We start from the raw sequence: 15,649 nt of genomic DNA, 5'->3' as shown, positions 1-15,649 counted from the left end.
AGCAGCCCACGTGAGGCGTGACCAAACACCGATCTCTTTCAGCTCTGGGCTTCAGTGTCCTCCTCTGTAAGATGGGGGTAGTGGAGCTCACTGATGAGAGAGAGACAGCAGACTCCCTTGAAATGCCCCAACAACCTCAATTTAAATCCAAGCTCTTCCGTTAGCAATGGTGTGCTCTTGGGAATTTTTTTAACGCTTTAGTTTTGAAAACAATTTCAAAACTACAAACCATTTGTAAAAATAAGTCAGATAACCCAGGTTCAGCAACTTCCTGCATGTTGACACCTTTATTTAGACATTCTTTCTCTTGCTTTTTTCCTGAGCCATTTGAGAGTTCCTGGCATACACCATTCCCCTTTTACTCTTCATGGTTTAATGTTTCCTAACAACAACAATTTTTCTCTTACATAACCACAATACAGTTATCAAATTCAGGACATTTAATATTGGTATAACACCTCCCAAGGGGACTTCCCTGGTGGCTCAGCAGTAAAAAAAAAAAAAAAAAAAAATCTGCCTGCAATGCAGGAGATGCGGGAGATGGGAGTTAGATCCTTGGGTCAGAACGATCCCCTGGAAGAGGGCATAGCAACCCACTCCAGCCTTCTTGCCTGGAGAATCCCATGGACAGGGGAACCTGGCGGGCTACAGTCCATAGGGTGACAAAGAATCAGACGCAAGTGAAGCGACTTCACGTGCACGCCCACCTCCCAAGTCCATATTCCAAAGTTGCCAGTTGTCTTGATGTCCCACAGCTTTTTTCCCCTCCAGTACTGAGTCCAGCCCAGGATCAGGAATTGCACATAGTTATCAGGTCTTTTTAGCCTCCTTTAGTCTATAACGTTTTCTCAGACATTCCTTATCTTTCATGACATTGTCATTACTGAAGAATGTAGGCCAATTGTTTTATAGACGATCTGTCAATGTGGGTTTGTCAGATGTCTCCTCATGATTAAATTCAGGTAATACCTCCCCAACCAGAACTTTAGACAAGTGTTGTACCCGTTCAAGGGTGTCGTATAATCCTAAAGGAAATCAGTCCTGAATATTCATTCAAAGAACTGATGTTGAAGCTGAAACTCCAATACTTTGGACACCTGACGTGAAGAACTGACTTATTGGGAAAGACCCTGATGCTGGGAAAGATTGAAGGCAGGAGGAGAAGGGGATGAGAGAGGATGAAATGGTTGCTTGGCATCACTGACTCTATGGACATGAGTTTGAGCAAGCTCTAGGAATTGGTGATGGACAGGGAAGACTGGAGTACTACAGTCTATGGGATCACAAAGTTTCGGACATGACGGAACGACTGATCTGAACTGAACTGATACGGAGGCATGTGATATCTGACAAGTCTTATTGGTGATGTCTGTATGGGCCACCTACTCAATGCTGTATCTGTTTTCTCCATTGATTAGGTCCTGGTTTTCCTCTTGTTTTATGGGTAACCTATGGGGAAACATTCTAAGACCACGCCAATCTCACATTCCTCAGCAAATTTTCCTCCTTAGGTTCAGCATCAATTGATGGTATTTGCAAAGTCAACCTTTATTATGATTGCTGTAAATTGTCATTTTCCAAATCCACCTCTTCTTCCACATTTATCAACTGAGATTATAACATAAGGAAGAGCCCTCCCATCTCCCCCATTTCCTTGTTTTTTATTTATTGTCCATACAGAGTCATTGATTCCAATTTTATTCAGTGGATTATAGTTTAATACAATCTAATGTTTATATTGGGATAAAATATATGTAACATAAAATTTACCATCTTAATTATTTTTAAGTGTACCTTTCATTGACCTCCCTGTGTTGTGCAAGCATTACCACCACCCATCTCCAGAACTTTTTCATCTTCCCAAACTGAAACTCAGTCCCCGTTAAACACCTGCTTTTTCCCTTTATTCTGTCCTTATCATGGAGAGACAAAGACGCAGAATAGTCAACATAATATTGAAGAAGAACTTAAAGAACTGAAAGTATCTGACAGTAAGACTCACTATAAAGCCACAGTAAGCAAGACTGACTAATGTGAGTGAAAGAATGGACAAGTAGATCAATGGAACAGAACATGGAGCCCAGAATTAGATCCACAGAAATGTCGTCAACTTTTATTTGACAAAGGAGCAAATTCAATACAATGGAGAAAAGAAGTCTTTTTGACAAATGGTTCTGGGACAATGGACATTCATATGCAAAAAATGAACCTAATTACAGACTGTACTCCTTCACATAAATGAACTCAAAATGGATCATAGGCCTAAGAATAAAACACAAAACTTAAAGCTCTTAGAAGATAACAGAGGAGAAAATTAGGCAACCCCGGGAATGATGATTAACTTTTTAGATACATCACAAAAGCATGACCCAAATGTCTTGGTCCATTCAGGCCATAACAGAATACCACAGACTGGCTAGCTTGCAAACGGCAGACGTTTATTTCTCCCGGTGCTGGAGGTTAAAAGTCCAAGGTTATGGTGTTGGCATTGTTTGGTGAGAGCCCTCTTCCGGGTTTCAGACTTCTCCTAGCCTCACATGGCAGAAGGGGCTGAGAAATCTCCCCGAAGCCTCTTTTATGAGGCACTAATCCCATTCTTGGGGGATTTAAGAACCTCTTAAAGCACACCCCCCAACACTACCATCTTTAGGGGTTAGGATTTCTTTTTAAAAAATTATTTTTTACTTAATATTTTAATTTTCTTCTTTTTAGCCATGCCACACAGCGTGTGGGATCTTAGTTCCCCCAACTAGGGATCGAACTTGAGCTCCCTGTAGTGGACCAGAAGTCTTAACCACTGGACCACCAGGGAAGTCCTAGAATTCCAACATGTACATTTTGGATGGACCCAAACCTTCAGGCCTTAGCACCATGAAAGGAACAATTGATAAACTGAACTTCATTAAAATTAAAAACTTCTGATCTGTGAAAGACTTGGTCAAGGAAGTGAGAAAACGAGCCAGAGACTAGGAGAAAATATTTGCAAAAGGCATATCCAAAATATGCAAAGAACTCTTAAAACTCAGCAATAAGAAAATGAACAACTGATGTAAAAATGAGCAAAATACTGAGCAGACACCTTATCAGAGATGAGATGGCAAATATATACAGATGGCAAACAAGGGTATGAAAAAATGTTCCATATCATCTGTCATTGCTGCTGCTGCTGCTAAGTCTCTTCAATCGTGTCCGACTCTGTGCGACCCCACAGACGGCAGCCCACCAGGCTCCCCCGTCCCTGGGATTCTCCAGGCAAGAACACTGGAGTGGGTTGCCATTTCCTTCTCCAATACATGAAAGTGAAAACTCAAAGTGAAGTCGCTCAGTTGTGCCCGACTCTTAGCGACCCCATGGATTGCAGCCTACCAGGCTTCTCTGTCCATGGGATTTTCCAGGCAAGAGTACTGGAGTGGGGTGCCATTGCCTTCTAGGGAAATGCAAATTAAAATGACAAGATACCACTACACACCTATCAGAATGGCCAGGTCTGGAGCACTGACAGCACCAAATACTCTTGAGGATGTGGGGCGATGAGGGCTCTCTTTTATCGCTGGTGGGGATGCAAAATGACATAGCCACTTTGGAAGAAGTTTGGTGGTTTCTTGGGCTTCCCTGATAGCTGAGTTCATAAAGAATCCACCTGCAATGCAGAAAACCCCAGTTCGATTCCTGGGTTGGAAAGATCCGCTAGGGAAGGGTTAGGCTACCCACTCCAGTATTCTTGGGCTTCCCTTGTGGCTCAGCTGGTAAAGAATCTGCCTGCAATGTGGGAGACCTGGGTTCGATCCCTGGGTTGGTAAGATCCCCTGAAGAAGGAAAAGGTTACCCGGTAACTCCAGTATTCTGGCCTGGAGAATTCCATAGACTGTATAGTCCCAAAGAGTTGGACACAACTGAGCGACTTTCACTGGTGGTTTCTTACAAAACTAGGCATACTCTTAGCACGTGTGTGTGTTCAGACACTCAGTTGTGTCCGACCCTTTGCAGCCCCATGGACTGTAGCCCACCAGGCTCGTCTGTCCATGGGATTTCCTGGACAAGAATACTGGAGTGGGAAGCCATTCCCTCCTCCAGGGGATCTTCCCGACCCAGGGATGGAACCCGTGTCTCTTATGTCTCCTGCACTGGCAGGTGGATTCTTTACCACTAGTGCTACCTGAGGAGCCAGTATCTGTGCTCCTCGGTCTTTACCAAAAGGACTTGAACATTCATGTTCATGAAACTAACTGCAGAGGAATATTTATAGCAGCTTTACTCTTCATTGCCAAACCTTGGAAAGCAACCAAGATATTCTTCAGTAGGTGAATGGATAAATAAACTGTAGCATGTCTAGACAATGGAATATTTTTCAGTGTTAGAATGGAATGAACTGTCAAGCCATGAGAAGACGTGGACGGACCTTAAATGCTTAATGCTATTAATAAGTGAAAGAAGCCAATCTGAAAAGGCTACATATTGTGCAATTCCAACTGTTTGATGTTCCGAAAAAGGAAAAACCATGGAGATAGTAAGAGGATCAGTGACTGGGGATGAGAGGGTGGGGGTGGGCGGAAGGGCTGAATCTACAGAGCACAGAGGATCTTAAGGGTAGTGAAAATACTTTATATTACACTATAATGGTGGATACATGTCATAATGCATTTTTCAAAACACAGAGCCTGTACAAACCCAAGAGTGAACCCTAAGGTGAACTGTGGACTTTGGGTGATAGTGATGTGTCAATATAAGTTTATCGATTATAACAAATGTACCACTCTGGTGCGGGATGTTGACTGTGGGGGAAGAAGGGGGCAGGCAGGGGATACATGGGGAATTTCTATAACTTCTACCTCATTTTGCTGCTAAAAAATAAAATCTATTTAATAACATAAGACAGTGACACATACTAAGTATTCAGTAAGTGCTAGCTATTATGATTCTTCTCGTTATTTCACTTGTCCGTTCCAGCACTGGCGTGTCATGATCCTATGACAGTAAATGGGTGAGAACAGTAAGCAAACAAATGTAGAAATGTGTCTGGTTCCTATTTCAAATCCCAGGTTTAAATCCCCAAAGAGTAAACTGAGAGAGAAGGGGACACTGGAAAACATAGATAGCATTTATTGAGTACCTAGCAGGGAATACCCCTGGTGGCTCAGATGGTAAAGAATGTGGGAGACCTGGGTTTAATCCCCAGGTCGGGAAGATCCCCTGGAGAAGGGAACGGCAACCCACACCAGTATTCTTGCCTGGAGAATTCCACGGACAGAGGAGCCTGGTGGGCTACAGTCCACGGGGTTGCAAAGAGTCGAACACAACTGAGCATCCAACTCCCAACATTGAGTACCTGCCATGTGCCAAGCAGCTTTATTTACTCATATCACCCTCACCACATCCAATGACATAGCTTCTGAGAGGCAATCGAGTCTCTTTGCAATTGGACTACATGATTTGAGTACTACGGGCCCTGCCACTTACAAGCTGTGTGACTTTGGGCAAAGTACTTAACCTCTCTGTGCCTCAGTTTTCTCTCTCTCTCTCTTTTTTTTTTTTTGACCACGCCACACAGCTTGTTGGATCTTGGTTCCCTGACCAGACCAGAGGTCCTCAAACCGAGCCAGGACCCTGGCACTGAAAGCACTGAGTCTTAACCACTGGCCCGCCAGGGAATTCCCAGTTTTCTCATTTGTTTAAAGTAGAAATGAATGCCTTTCATATCAGTCTCATAGAGATGTTTTGCAGATGAAATTGAGGACATAAGACAGGGAGTGGCATGTAACAAACATTTTGTGTTTACTGATACCGTTTTAGGGATGTACCAACTGAAGCACAGAGAGGTTAAGTCACTTGCTTAGGGTCACACAGCTGGGAAGTAACAGAACTGAAATTTCAACTCAGGTATTCTTTGATGACTTCCCTGGTGGCTCAGACGGTAAAGTGTCTGTCTACAATGCGGGAGACCTGGGTTCGATCCGTGGATCGGGAAGATCCCCTGGAGCAGAAAATGGCAATCCACTCCAGTACTATTGCCTGGAAAATCCCATGGACAGAGGAGCCTGGTAGGCTACAGTCCATGGGGTCGCAAAGAGTTGGACACCACTGAGCGACTTCACTTACTTATTCTTTGATGACAGGTAAACAAGTGTGTAGACAATTACAAAGGTGTGTACCTTTGTAGTATCTCCTATAATATCTCCTATTACGAAGGTACTTCTTTGATAGCTTGTGATAGGAGGAGATAGGAGATAGCTTGTAATCTGTGACCACCCGGAGGAGGCCTTTAGGCAGATCTAGGACAGGTCTGGAAGGCTTCCAGGAGGAGACGGTGCCTGGATGGTGGCTTAATGGATGGGCTGAGGTTTGCCAGGTGAGCAGGTGATGTGGGGCTGATTCCCAGAGACCCCCCCTCCCCAGCTTCCCTGCCACCCCCTTTCATGTCTTTACAGAACCCCCAGGGCCTCACCCTTCACCTTCACCTGAAGGAACTGAGGCCCAGAGGCCAGGGATAGGTGTTGAGGCAGTCCAAGAGCAAGCTGGAACAGAATTTCCAGACACAGAGCATTTCAGAAGGGAGTGAGTTTATGAAGAGCCAAGAGCAGAGAGATAAAGTGGGCAGTGCAGGCACAGTGGGCCAACAACGCCTGACAGACCAAGGGGAGTCAACAGTTTTCATGGGTTAATAGCCAGTTTTTAGAGCCTGAAGACAAAGAAAATTCCCGCTGGACGGTTGGCATTAGGCGACCAGTTGGGGCACAATAGGGTCGTTTACTGGAGTGGGCATCGCTGCTTGACTGGGAGTCAGGAAGCTTGTGAGTGATGACCAGCGGTTACAAAAGGGCTCCGTCAGCTTCGGAGGTGACCTTGGTTCTGGGCTCCGCTTCTGTGGCCTTAGCGCGAGGCCTCGCACCTGCGGCCTTGGGGCAGGCCTCAACCGTGATAAGCGAGGGCCCACCTCTCCTGGGAGACTGCGGCCAGGACTTTGAACTCCAGCAGTCTGGGGCCTTTTCTTCTCAGGATCTTTAGAAGTTTTTCTGGAAGATAACAGTTTCTGAATAAAGTTGGCTGAAGCCAGGGAGGGGAAGCAGTGCGGCTCAGAAAACCACAAAACCGCCCCTTTCTGGGACTCAGTGTCCACAGCTATCCAAAAGGGAGGGCCAGTCAAGACAACCTCAGAGACCCTGGCCCGTCCCTGGATCCTGAGGCCATTGGCTGGGCCTCAGCCCCTCTTAAGGAGACCCCCTGCCCCTGACCAGCCCCATCTCTCAGGCTCTGTCCCTTTGAATGCCACCGCCAGACTTCAGAGCGGGCAGGGGATGCCAGTGAGTGAGGCCCGTACGGAGCACCCGCCTGGTGAGCAGAGGCCTGGCGGCCCCGGGGGCCAGAGGCTGACAGGATCCAACCTGGCGGCTGACAGGATTCTAGGCCTCTGTGTGCCGCTGGGCTGGAAGCAGATTAGAGAAACACAGAAATGGAATGACCTCTGCTTGGCCCTCACAATGCTCCCAAAGGGAAGGAAAGGCTTTGAGAGAAAGCTAAACAGCCTTTAGTTGTTGTTTTTTTCCCTTCCCTCCCTCTTCTCTCAGCCCTGGGAGCAAGGTCAGGACCCAGAGCGGGTTTGAGGGGGAGCCTCTCACTCCTGCAGATACCTCATTTGGGACCAGGAATCTCCTCCCATCTGCCCTCAAAACCCATGAAGCTGCCTTCACCCCTCTTTGCGTAGGGCCTGGGGGAGGTCTTCAATGTGCCTCGCAGAAGCCTCTGTAACCCGACCACACGGCCCCCATCTCCCCCCTCATTCAGCACTTATTTATTTCACAAACACATGCCTCCCAGGCTTTCCTCTCAGCACTTCCCAATACCCATTCATTTAATCCTCATACACCCTCACTTTGACAGCCAAGATCACAGAGAGAGAGGGATTAACCTCCACCATCCTCGGGACTCACCCCTGGGCAGTCTGGCTGCAGAGAACCCCCACCCCCGTGATGCTCCACTGTCTGCCCCTTCTCCAAAGTCTGACCCCCTTCAGGCTCCCGAACACCAGGCGTCTCCCTTCTGAAGTCGCCCCCTGAATCCCCGAGCCGCCCCCCGCCACGACCTCTAATGTTACCCCCTCGCCGTGGGAGGCTATGGTCCCAGAGTCATTCACAGATGAACTGCTTGTCCACCCCGTCCCTCAGCTGCCTCTGACCTGCTGCATCAGGCTGCCAGGCCGGTTGTTCTAGAACCTCCCCCCTCACGCCACTGCTCTTCACCTGATTCCTCTGAGTAAGCAGTCCAGCCTGGGGCCCTCACACAGTCTTGTGAAAGCCTGAGGGAGTGAAAGGAAAGCTGAAACCAGTCAGCCCACACCTGCCCTGGCCGGTTCTTGCCCTGGAGAGCCCTGCCCTGGGAGCCCCTCTGGCTGCTCCTTTCCTGAGCCCTTGGCCTCTGATTTTAGTGAGAGACCAGGCCATCACAACCCCTTGTTCTCTTCCCAGAGTCGAGGAACTTCTCACTTCCCAGGCCAGGCCCCAGCCAGAGCAGCAAACCAAGAAAAACCCCAGTCTCTCACAGCTGCCACCTCCTCGCACTGGCAGAATGCTGGGGCCAAGATTCCTTCCTCCTACAGGAGGGCTCTCACAAACTTGGCCTTCTCTGGTGGCTCAGACGGGAAAGAATCTGTCTGCAATGCAGGAGACCTGGCTTTGATCCCTGGGTTGGGAAGATACCCTGGAGAAGCGAATGGCAACCCACTCCAGTATTCTTGCCTGGAGAATCCCATGGACAGAGGAGCCTGGCAGGCTATAGTCCAAGGCCTCAAAGAGTCAGACACAATTGAGCCACTAACCACTCAGAAATTTATTTAGTCTCCAATAACTAGATCATGAGATCCTCAAAGCTGGGAAAACCTTCTAAGGTCTTACAGTGGGTTTTTGTTATTTTCCTCTGAACATTTGCATCGTGGTCTAGAATGTCTTATCCATTTTATCTTGGTGACTGAGTAGGAAGTTGCAATTTAGCATCCTGTTACACGCACACACACAATTACATGTGCAAAGAGGTAAGAACAGTTTCTACTGCTGAATTTTTGCAGGGAGAGCTGTGTGTGTATCTGGACAGGAGGGCGAACAGGAGCACTGGCTTGGGGGTAGATGGTGAGGGCTCTGCACTCACTGATTCTGGTGCTCCCCCCACTTTCCCATGCCACCCTTTCACAACCTTCCTGCCCCACAGGCCCATCCTCCACCCCTAGCTCCAAGGTCAAGGTGAGAGTGGAGGCTTTGCATAATGAAGAAACAATTGGAAGAGCAGAGAGAGAGGAGAGGCAGCAGAAACAAGGGGGAAAGTGCAGCAGAAAATGGAAGGTAGCCTCACACCTAGAACTCTCTCCCTGAAACCAAAAGTGAAAGAAAGTGGAAGTCTGACTCTTTGTGACCCCACGGACTGTGGCCTGCCAGGCTCCTCCGTCCATGGGATTCTCCAGGCAAGAACACTGCAGTGGGCAGTGTTCCCTTCTCCAGGGGATCTTCTCTACCCAGGGATTAAACCTGGGTCTCCTGATTGCAAGCAGATTCTTTATCATCTGAGCCACCAGGGAAGCCCTAAGGCCAAAGCCTGACAAAATTCCTCTAAAACTCACGAGCAGGATCCAGTCCCTCTGCTCTGAGCAGACGCTGAAAAACTCCTTCTCACCTATCCTTTGGGGCTAGGAGCTCTGTCTGCAAAGGCAGGGACCACTGGGTCTGTCTTGGCCACCACTAGATCCCCCAGAGTGAGCAACCAATAAAGGTCAGATGACTGACTTGGGAGTCAGAGCCTGAATCAGGCTTTGGGGGCTAAGATGATGACCAATGTGCCCAGGGCTCCTTTATGGTTCTGTTCCTCCCCTTCTTCGTCCTCCTATGGCCATACAAATGATATCTTCATGTATTATAAGCTTATCCACTTTTTGTTTAAAAATTAAACAAAAGAAAAAAGAGCTGTAAACCAAAGAATGTATTTATGCTATCTTCTAGAATTACCTATGCCTTTATGCTGGTGCTCTTTATTTCTTTCTGTGGATTTGAGTTACTCTTGAGTGTCCTTTCATTTCAGCCTGAAGGACTGCTTTATGTAAGCGTTAAGCAATGACTTTCTATTATCCCCTCCTCTCTGAATCTAGGAACCACAAATCTGCTTTCCACTCTATGAATTTACCACTCTATGTACCTCATATAATTGGTATCATATAATATTTGTTCTTTTTTATCTGGCTCGTTTCACCTTAGCATGATTGCAAGGTTCATCTGTGTAGTAGCAAATGTTGGTACTTCAGACCTTTTCATCAGCCCAGTTCAGTCGCTCAGTCATGTCTGACGCTTTGTGACCCCATGGACTGCAGCATGCCAGGCCTCCCTGTCCATCACTAACTCCTGGGAGCTTGCTCAAACTCATGTTCATTGAGTCGCTGGTACCATTCAACTATCTCATCCTCTATCATCCACTTTTCCTCCTGCTTTCAATTTTGCCCAGCATCAGGGTCTTTTCCAATGAGTCATTTCTTCATATCAGGTAGCCAAAGTATTGGAGCTTCAGCTTCAGCTTCAGTCCTTCCAATGAATATTCAGGACTGATTTCCTTTGGGATCGACTGATTTGATCTCCTTGCGGTCCAAAAGACTCTCAAGAGTCTTCTCCAACACCACAGTTCAAAAGCATCCATTCTTTGGCACTCAGCTTTCTTTATGATCCAACTCTCACATCCATACACGACTCCTGGAAAAACCGTAGCTTCGACTATATGGACCTTTGTCGGCAAAGTAATATCTCTGCTTTTTAATATGCTGTCTAGGCTTGTCACAGCTTTTCTTCCAAGGAGTAAGCGTCTAAGCATCTTTTCATTTCATGGCTGCAGTCACCATTACAGTGATTTTGGAGCCCCCAAAATAAAGTCTGTCACTTTCCATTGTTTCCCCATCTATTTGCCAAGGAGTGATGGGACCAGATGCCATGATCTTAGTTTTCTGAATGTTGAGTTTTAAGCCAGCTTTTTCACTCTCCTTTTTCACTTTCATCAAGAGGCTCTTTAGTGCCTTTTCACTTTCTGCCGTAAGGGTGGTGTCATCTGCATATCTGAGGTTATTGATATTTCTCTGAGCAATCTTGATTCTAGCCTGTGCTTCATCCAGCTTGGCATTTTGCATGATGTACTCTGGATATGAGTTAAATAAGCAAGGTGGCAATATACAGCCTTGACAACTCCTTTCCCAGTTTGGAAACTTTCCCAATTTCCCTCCTTTCCCAGTCTGTTTTTTCATGTCTGGTTCTAACTGTTGCTTCTTGACCTGCATACAGATTTCTCAGGAGGCAGGTAAGGTGGTCTGATATTCCCATATTTTAAAGAATTTTTCACAATTTGTTGTGATCCAGACAGTCAAAGGTTTGGCATAGTCAATAAAGCAGAAGTAGATGTTTTTCTGGTACTCTCTTGCTTTTTCGATGATCCAGAGGATGTTGGCAATTTGATCTCTGGTTCCTCTGCCTTTTCTAAAACCAGCTTGAGTATCTGGAAGTTCTTGGTTCATATACTGCTGAAGCCTGGCTTGGAGAATTTTGAGCATTCCTTTGCTAGCGTGAGAGATGAATGTGGCTGGAATGCCTTTGTCAGGATGTCTGGCTCTAGGTGAGTGACCTTTTCAAGGCTAAATAATTTTCCATGGTATGTATAATATCACATTTCGTTTATTGATGAACATTTGGGTTGTACCCATCTTTGGATTATTGTGAATAATGCTGCAAGGACCACTGGCATAAGTTTGCTGTACACCTGAAAGTAACACGACATTGTAAATCAACTACAGTCCAATAAAAATTATCAAAAAATAAAGTCTTTGTCTAGTAAATCCACCATCTGCTGCTGCTGCTGCTGCTGCAGCTAAGTCGCTTCAGTTTAGTTCAGTTCAGTTCAGTCGCTCAGTTGTGTCCGACTCTTTGCGACCCCATGAATCGCAGCACGCCAGGCCTCCCGGTCCATCACCAACTCCCGGAGTTCACTCAGACTCACGTCCATCAAGTCAGTGATGCCATCCAGCCATCTCATCCTCTGTCGTCCCCTACTCCTCCTGCCCCCAATCCCTCCCAGCATCAGAGTCTTTTCCCTTCATTCTTTCTGGAGTTATTTCTCCACTGATCTCCAGTAGCATATTGGGCACCTGTTCCTCTTTCAGTATCCTATCATTTTGCCTTTTAATAAGTCGTTTCGGTCGTGGCCAGCTCTGTGCGACCCCATAGACAGCAGCCTACCAGGCTCCCCCGTCCCTGGGATTCTCCAGGCAAGAACACTGGAGTGGGTTGCCATTTCCTTCTCCAATACATGAAAGTGAAAAGTGAAAGTGAAGTCACTCAGTCGTGTCCGACTCTTCGAGACCCCATGGACTGCAGCCTTCCAGGCTCCTCCGTCCATGGGATTTTCCAGGCAAGATCTGGCCTTCCTCAAAGATAGTTTCAGTTGGTTTCTTTTCCCCTCATGTATGGGTCATACTTTCCTGTTTCTTTGTGTGTCTTGCAAATTTGCTGAAATGTTTGCATTTTAAATAGTAAGTGTGGCAATTCTAGAAATTAGACACCCCCCCTCCCCAGGGTGTGTTGCTGTTATGCATCGTTACTGCTGCTGCTGCTGCTTGTTTCTTTGGTGAAGTCCCTGACTGAATTCTGTAAAATCTGTGTTCTTTGTTATGTGTGGTCACCAAAATCTCTGTCTGGTTAGCATCGTGGTCTGCTAACGATGAAACAGAGATTTCTTTAAATGCCTTGCGCCAGTAAGTCTCCCAGGCTGGACGAGAGGCTCCGTGTGCTGAGACATGCTTCCAATGCTCTGTCAGACAGTGTAGGGTCTTCACCTCCTGCTTCTGCAGAGCCTGAAGGTCAGCCACACGTGAACCACTGGGGCCATCTCAGCTATGTCCTGGCCAGGTGCCTGGCCTTCGAGACCTCCAGTAACATATTGGAGCTTTTCAGAGTCCTCTATGGATGGATCTCCTTCCCCAGCTTTCCTTTTACACTTTTTTGTGCAGCTTCTTGTGTGTTCCATCTGTTGTCAGTGCTTCAGGCAGATTTTATGTTAAATTATTGCTGCTGACCTTTCCTTCTTTCTTTGTTTTTTGACAGAAGTCCCGTAGGGAAAAGGCTGTTCACACTGACAAGAGCTGAGTCAGGTCAAATAAAGACAAGCTCTGAGAGCGGGGATTTCCAGGTAACTTGCAGCAGGTCAAATAATGACAAAGCCCTGGGGACAGGACCTTTTAGGGAGCACCAAGCCCTCCTTCCCCCTTCAGATGCTGCTAAAATTACTGTTTTTCCTGGCTATCATGATTGTGAAACTGTTGGTTTTCGAGGCTACTGCAGATATGGGAAGAGAAGATGGACTCGGATAATAGCCACAAAAGGTCACGGCTCTTACTGAGACTCAGTTTGTTTTTCTTAAAATAAATGTTCCTGGGAATGTTGTAAGACTTTGGTTAATTTCCAGAACACTTAAAAAGTTGATTTTGACTACTTTTGCCAACATCCTCATTGTCCTTATGGAGGGCTGGACTTTCAGTGGTCCTTACTCCATTCTTCCGAAAGTGCTCTCCCCTCCCACAGAGATCTTGAAATTAAAAAATTTAAAATGTGCTGCCCAAATGAAAGAGCCTGTAGACTGAGATGGTCTGTGGTCCATCCGATGATTTGTGGTCTCAGGTCCCTAAAATAAGCCCTCTACAGGGCCTCCCTGGTGGCTCAGTGGTAAAGACTCTGCCTGCCAATGCAGGAGACAGAGGTTCAATCCCTGATCTGGAAAGATCCCACATACTGCGGAGCAACTAAGCCCGTGTGCCACAACTACTGAGCCTTTACCCTGGAGCCTGGGAGCTGCAACTGCTGAAGCCCAAACACACTGGAGCCTGTGCACCAGAAACAGAGGGTAACCCCTGCTCACCGCAACTAGAGAAAAAGCCCTCACAGCAACAAAGAACAGCACAGCCAAATAAATAAATGATTTTTTTTTAAAGCCCTCAACAAATGTTTGCTTCCCTGATAGCTCAGTTGGTAAAGAATCCTCATGTAGTGCAGGAGACCCCGGTTTGATTCCTGGGTCGGGAAGATTCCCTTGAGAAGGGATAGGCTACCCACTCCAGTATTCTTGGGCTTCCCTTGTGGCTCAGCTGGTAGAGAATCCGCCTGCAACGTGGGAGACCTGGGATCAATCCCTGGGTTGGGAAGATTCCTTGGAGAAGGGATAAGGCTACCCACTCCAGTATTCTGACCTGGAGAATTCCATGGACTGTATAGTCCATGGGGTCGCAAAGAGCCGGACACGACTGAGCGACTTTCCCTTTCAACAAATGTTTATTTATTTGTACAAAGTTGTAACACTCAGTTGGGGGAGCAGTAAACAGTGATTCCATAGCCTGTGGTCCCCGGAATCCCTATGTGCTTCCCACCTATCAGACCACATGCCTGGCCCTTGGCTGGATCTGTGACAGCTGTGGCTGTTCCCAATGGGTCTGGCCCCAGCTGCTTCACCTCTCAGCCCAGGACTTTTCCCGGGGCCCCCAAGGTGTCCAGTGAGGGAACAGTGTCCAGGGGAGATGTGGTGGGTACAGAGCCTGGCAGTGTCCAAACCTGTTCTTGGGCAGTTTCTCCTCATTTGATCAGCACGCTAACTCCCTGACACAGGCAGCACACAAAAGACCACAGAGGAGAGGTCTTTTAGATGCTACTGAATGGTTGGACAACCGAGCACACGTCCTTATATGAGTGAGTGTGTGACCTTGCAAATGTTTGTGTGCGTAGCTATGTGCATGTATGAGTGCATGCGATGTTTGAGCATGTAAGTGTACACGTGTACATATGTGAGCTTGAGTATAAACGTGTGTGAATGTTTGCGTGTGTGTATATATATGGCTATGTGTATAAGCAGACACGTTGGCAAGTGTGTGTAGAAGTGTCTATGAATGGGTGAGGTATGAATGTGCAGGATATATGTGCATCAGGGAATGCAGAGTGGGTGTGTGAAAGTGTTTAAGTGTTGTGAATATGAATGTGTGTGAGGTGTAGAACATTTGAGTACGTGTGTAAGTGTATGAGTGCTTTAATCACATGTGTGTGAATCAACGTGCACAGATACATCAGCATGTGTGAATGTTTGTATGTGTAAATGTGTGTGACTGAGTGTGTGTGAGTGGAAGTGTGTGTAAATGTTTGAGGGTATATGTCTGGGAGCAGATTTAAGTATGTTTGAGTATAAAATTGTGTGACTATATTAGTGTCTATATTACTGACTATATTAGTGCGTGCATTTAAAGATGTGAGTACACATATGCTTATTGTTGTCCGGTTGCTAAGTCATGTCCGTCCGTTTGTGACCCCATGGACTGCAGCACACCAGACTTCCCTGTCCTTCACTGTCTCCTGAAGTTCGCTGAAACTCATGGCCATTGAGTTGGTGATGCTATCTAGCCATCTCATCCTCTGCTGCCCCCTTCAGTGGTAAAGAATCTGCCTACCAATGCAGGAGACATGGGCTTGATCCCTGGGTCGGGAAGATCTTCTGGAGAAGGCAATGGCAACCCACTCCAATATTCTTGTCTGGAGAATCCCATGGACGGAGGAGCCTGGCCGTAGCAGTCCATGGGGTCGCAAAGAGTTGGGCACGACTGAGCACCTAG

General features: G+C 46.8%; 1 long non-coding RNA gene across 1 annotated transcript; it reads right to left on the bottom strand.

The window, feature by feature from the left end:
* Positions 1 to 6,540: 6,540 nt before the first annotated feature.
* Positions 6,541 to 8,207, bottom strand: LOC147348679 (uncharacterized). Its single transcript, XR_015151841.1, has 2 exons — positions 8,090 to 8,207; positions 6,541 to 7,010 (listed from the first exon to the last, which is right to left on the bottom strand). It is a non-coding gene; the product is annotated as an uncharacterized LOC147348679 (long non-coding RNA).
* Between the last annotated feature and the right edge of the window lie 7,442 nt (positions 8,208 to 15,649).

Source organism: Bos grunniens, chromosome 22, assembly GCF_055505025.1.
Source record: "Bos grunniens cultivar Pamir isolate PY7600 chromosome 22, Bosgru_T2T1.0, whole genome shotgun sequence".
Lineage (NCBI taxonomy): Eukaryota > Metazoa > Chordata > Mammalia > Artiodactyla > Bovidae > Bos > Bos grunniens.
The sequence above is the reverse complement of the archived record's forward strand: the minus strand, read 5'-3'. Positions and strand labels throughout refer to the sequence as shown.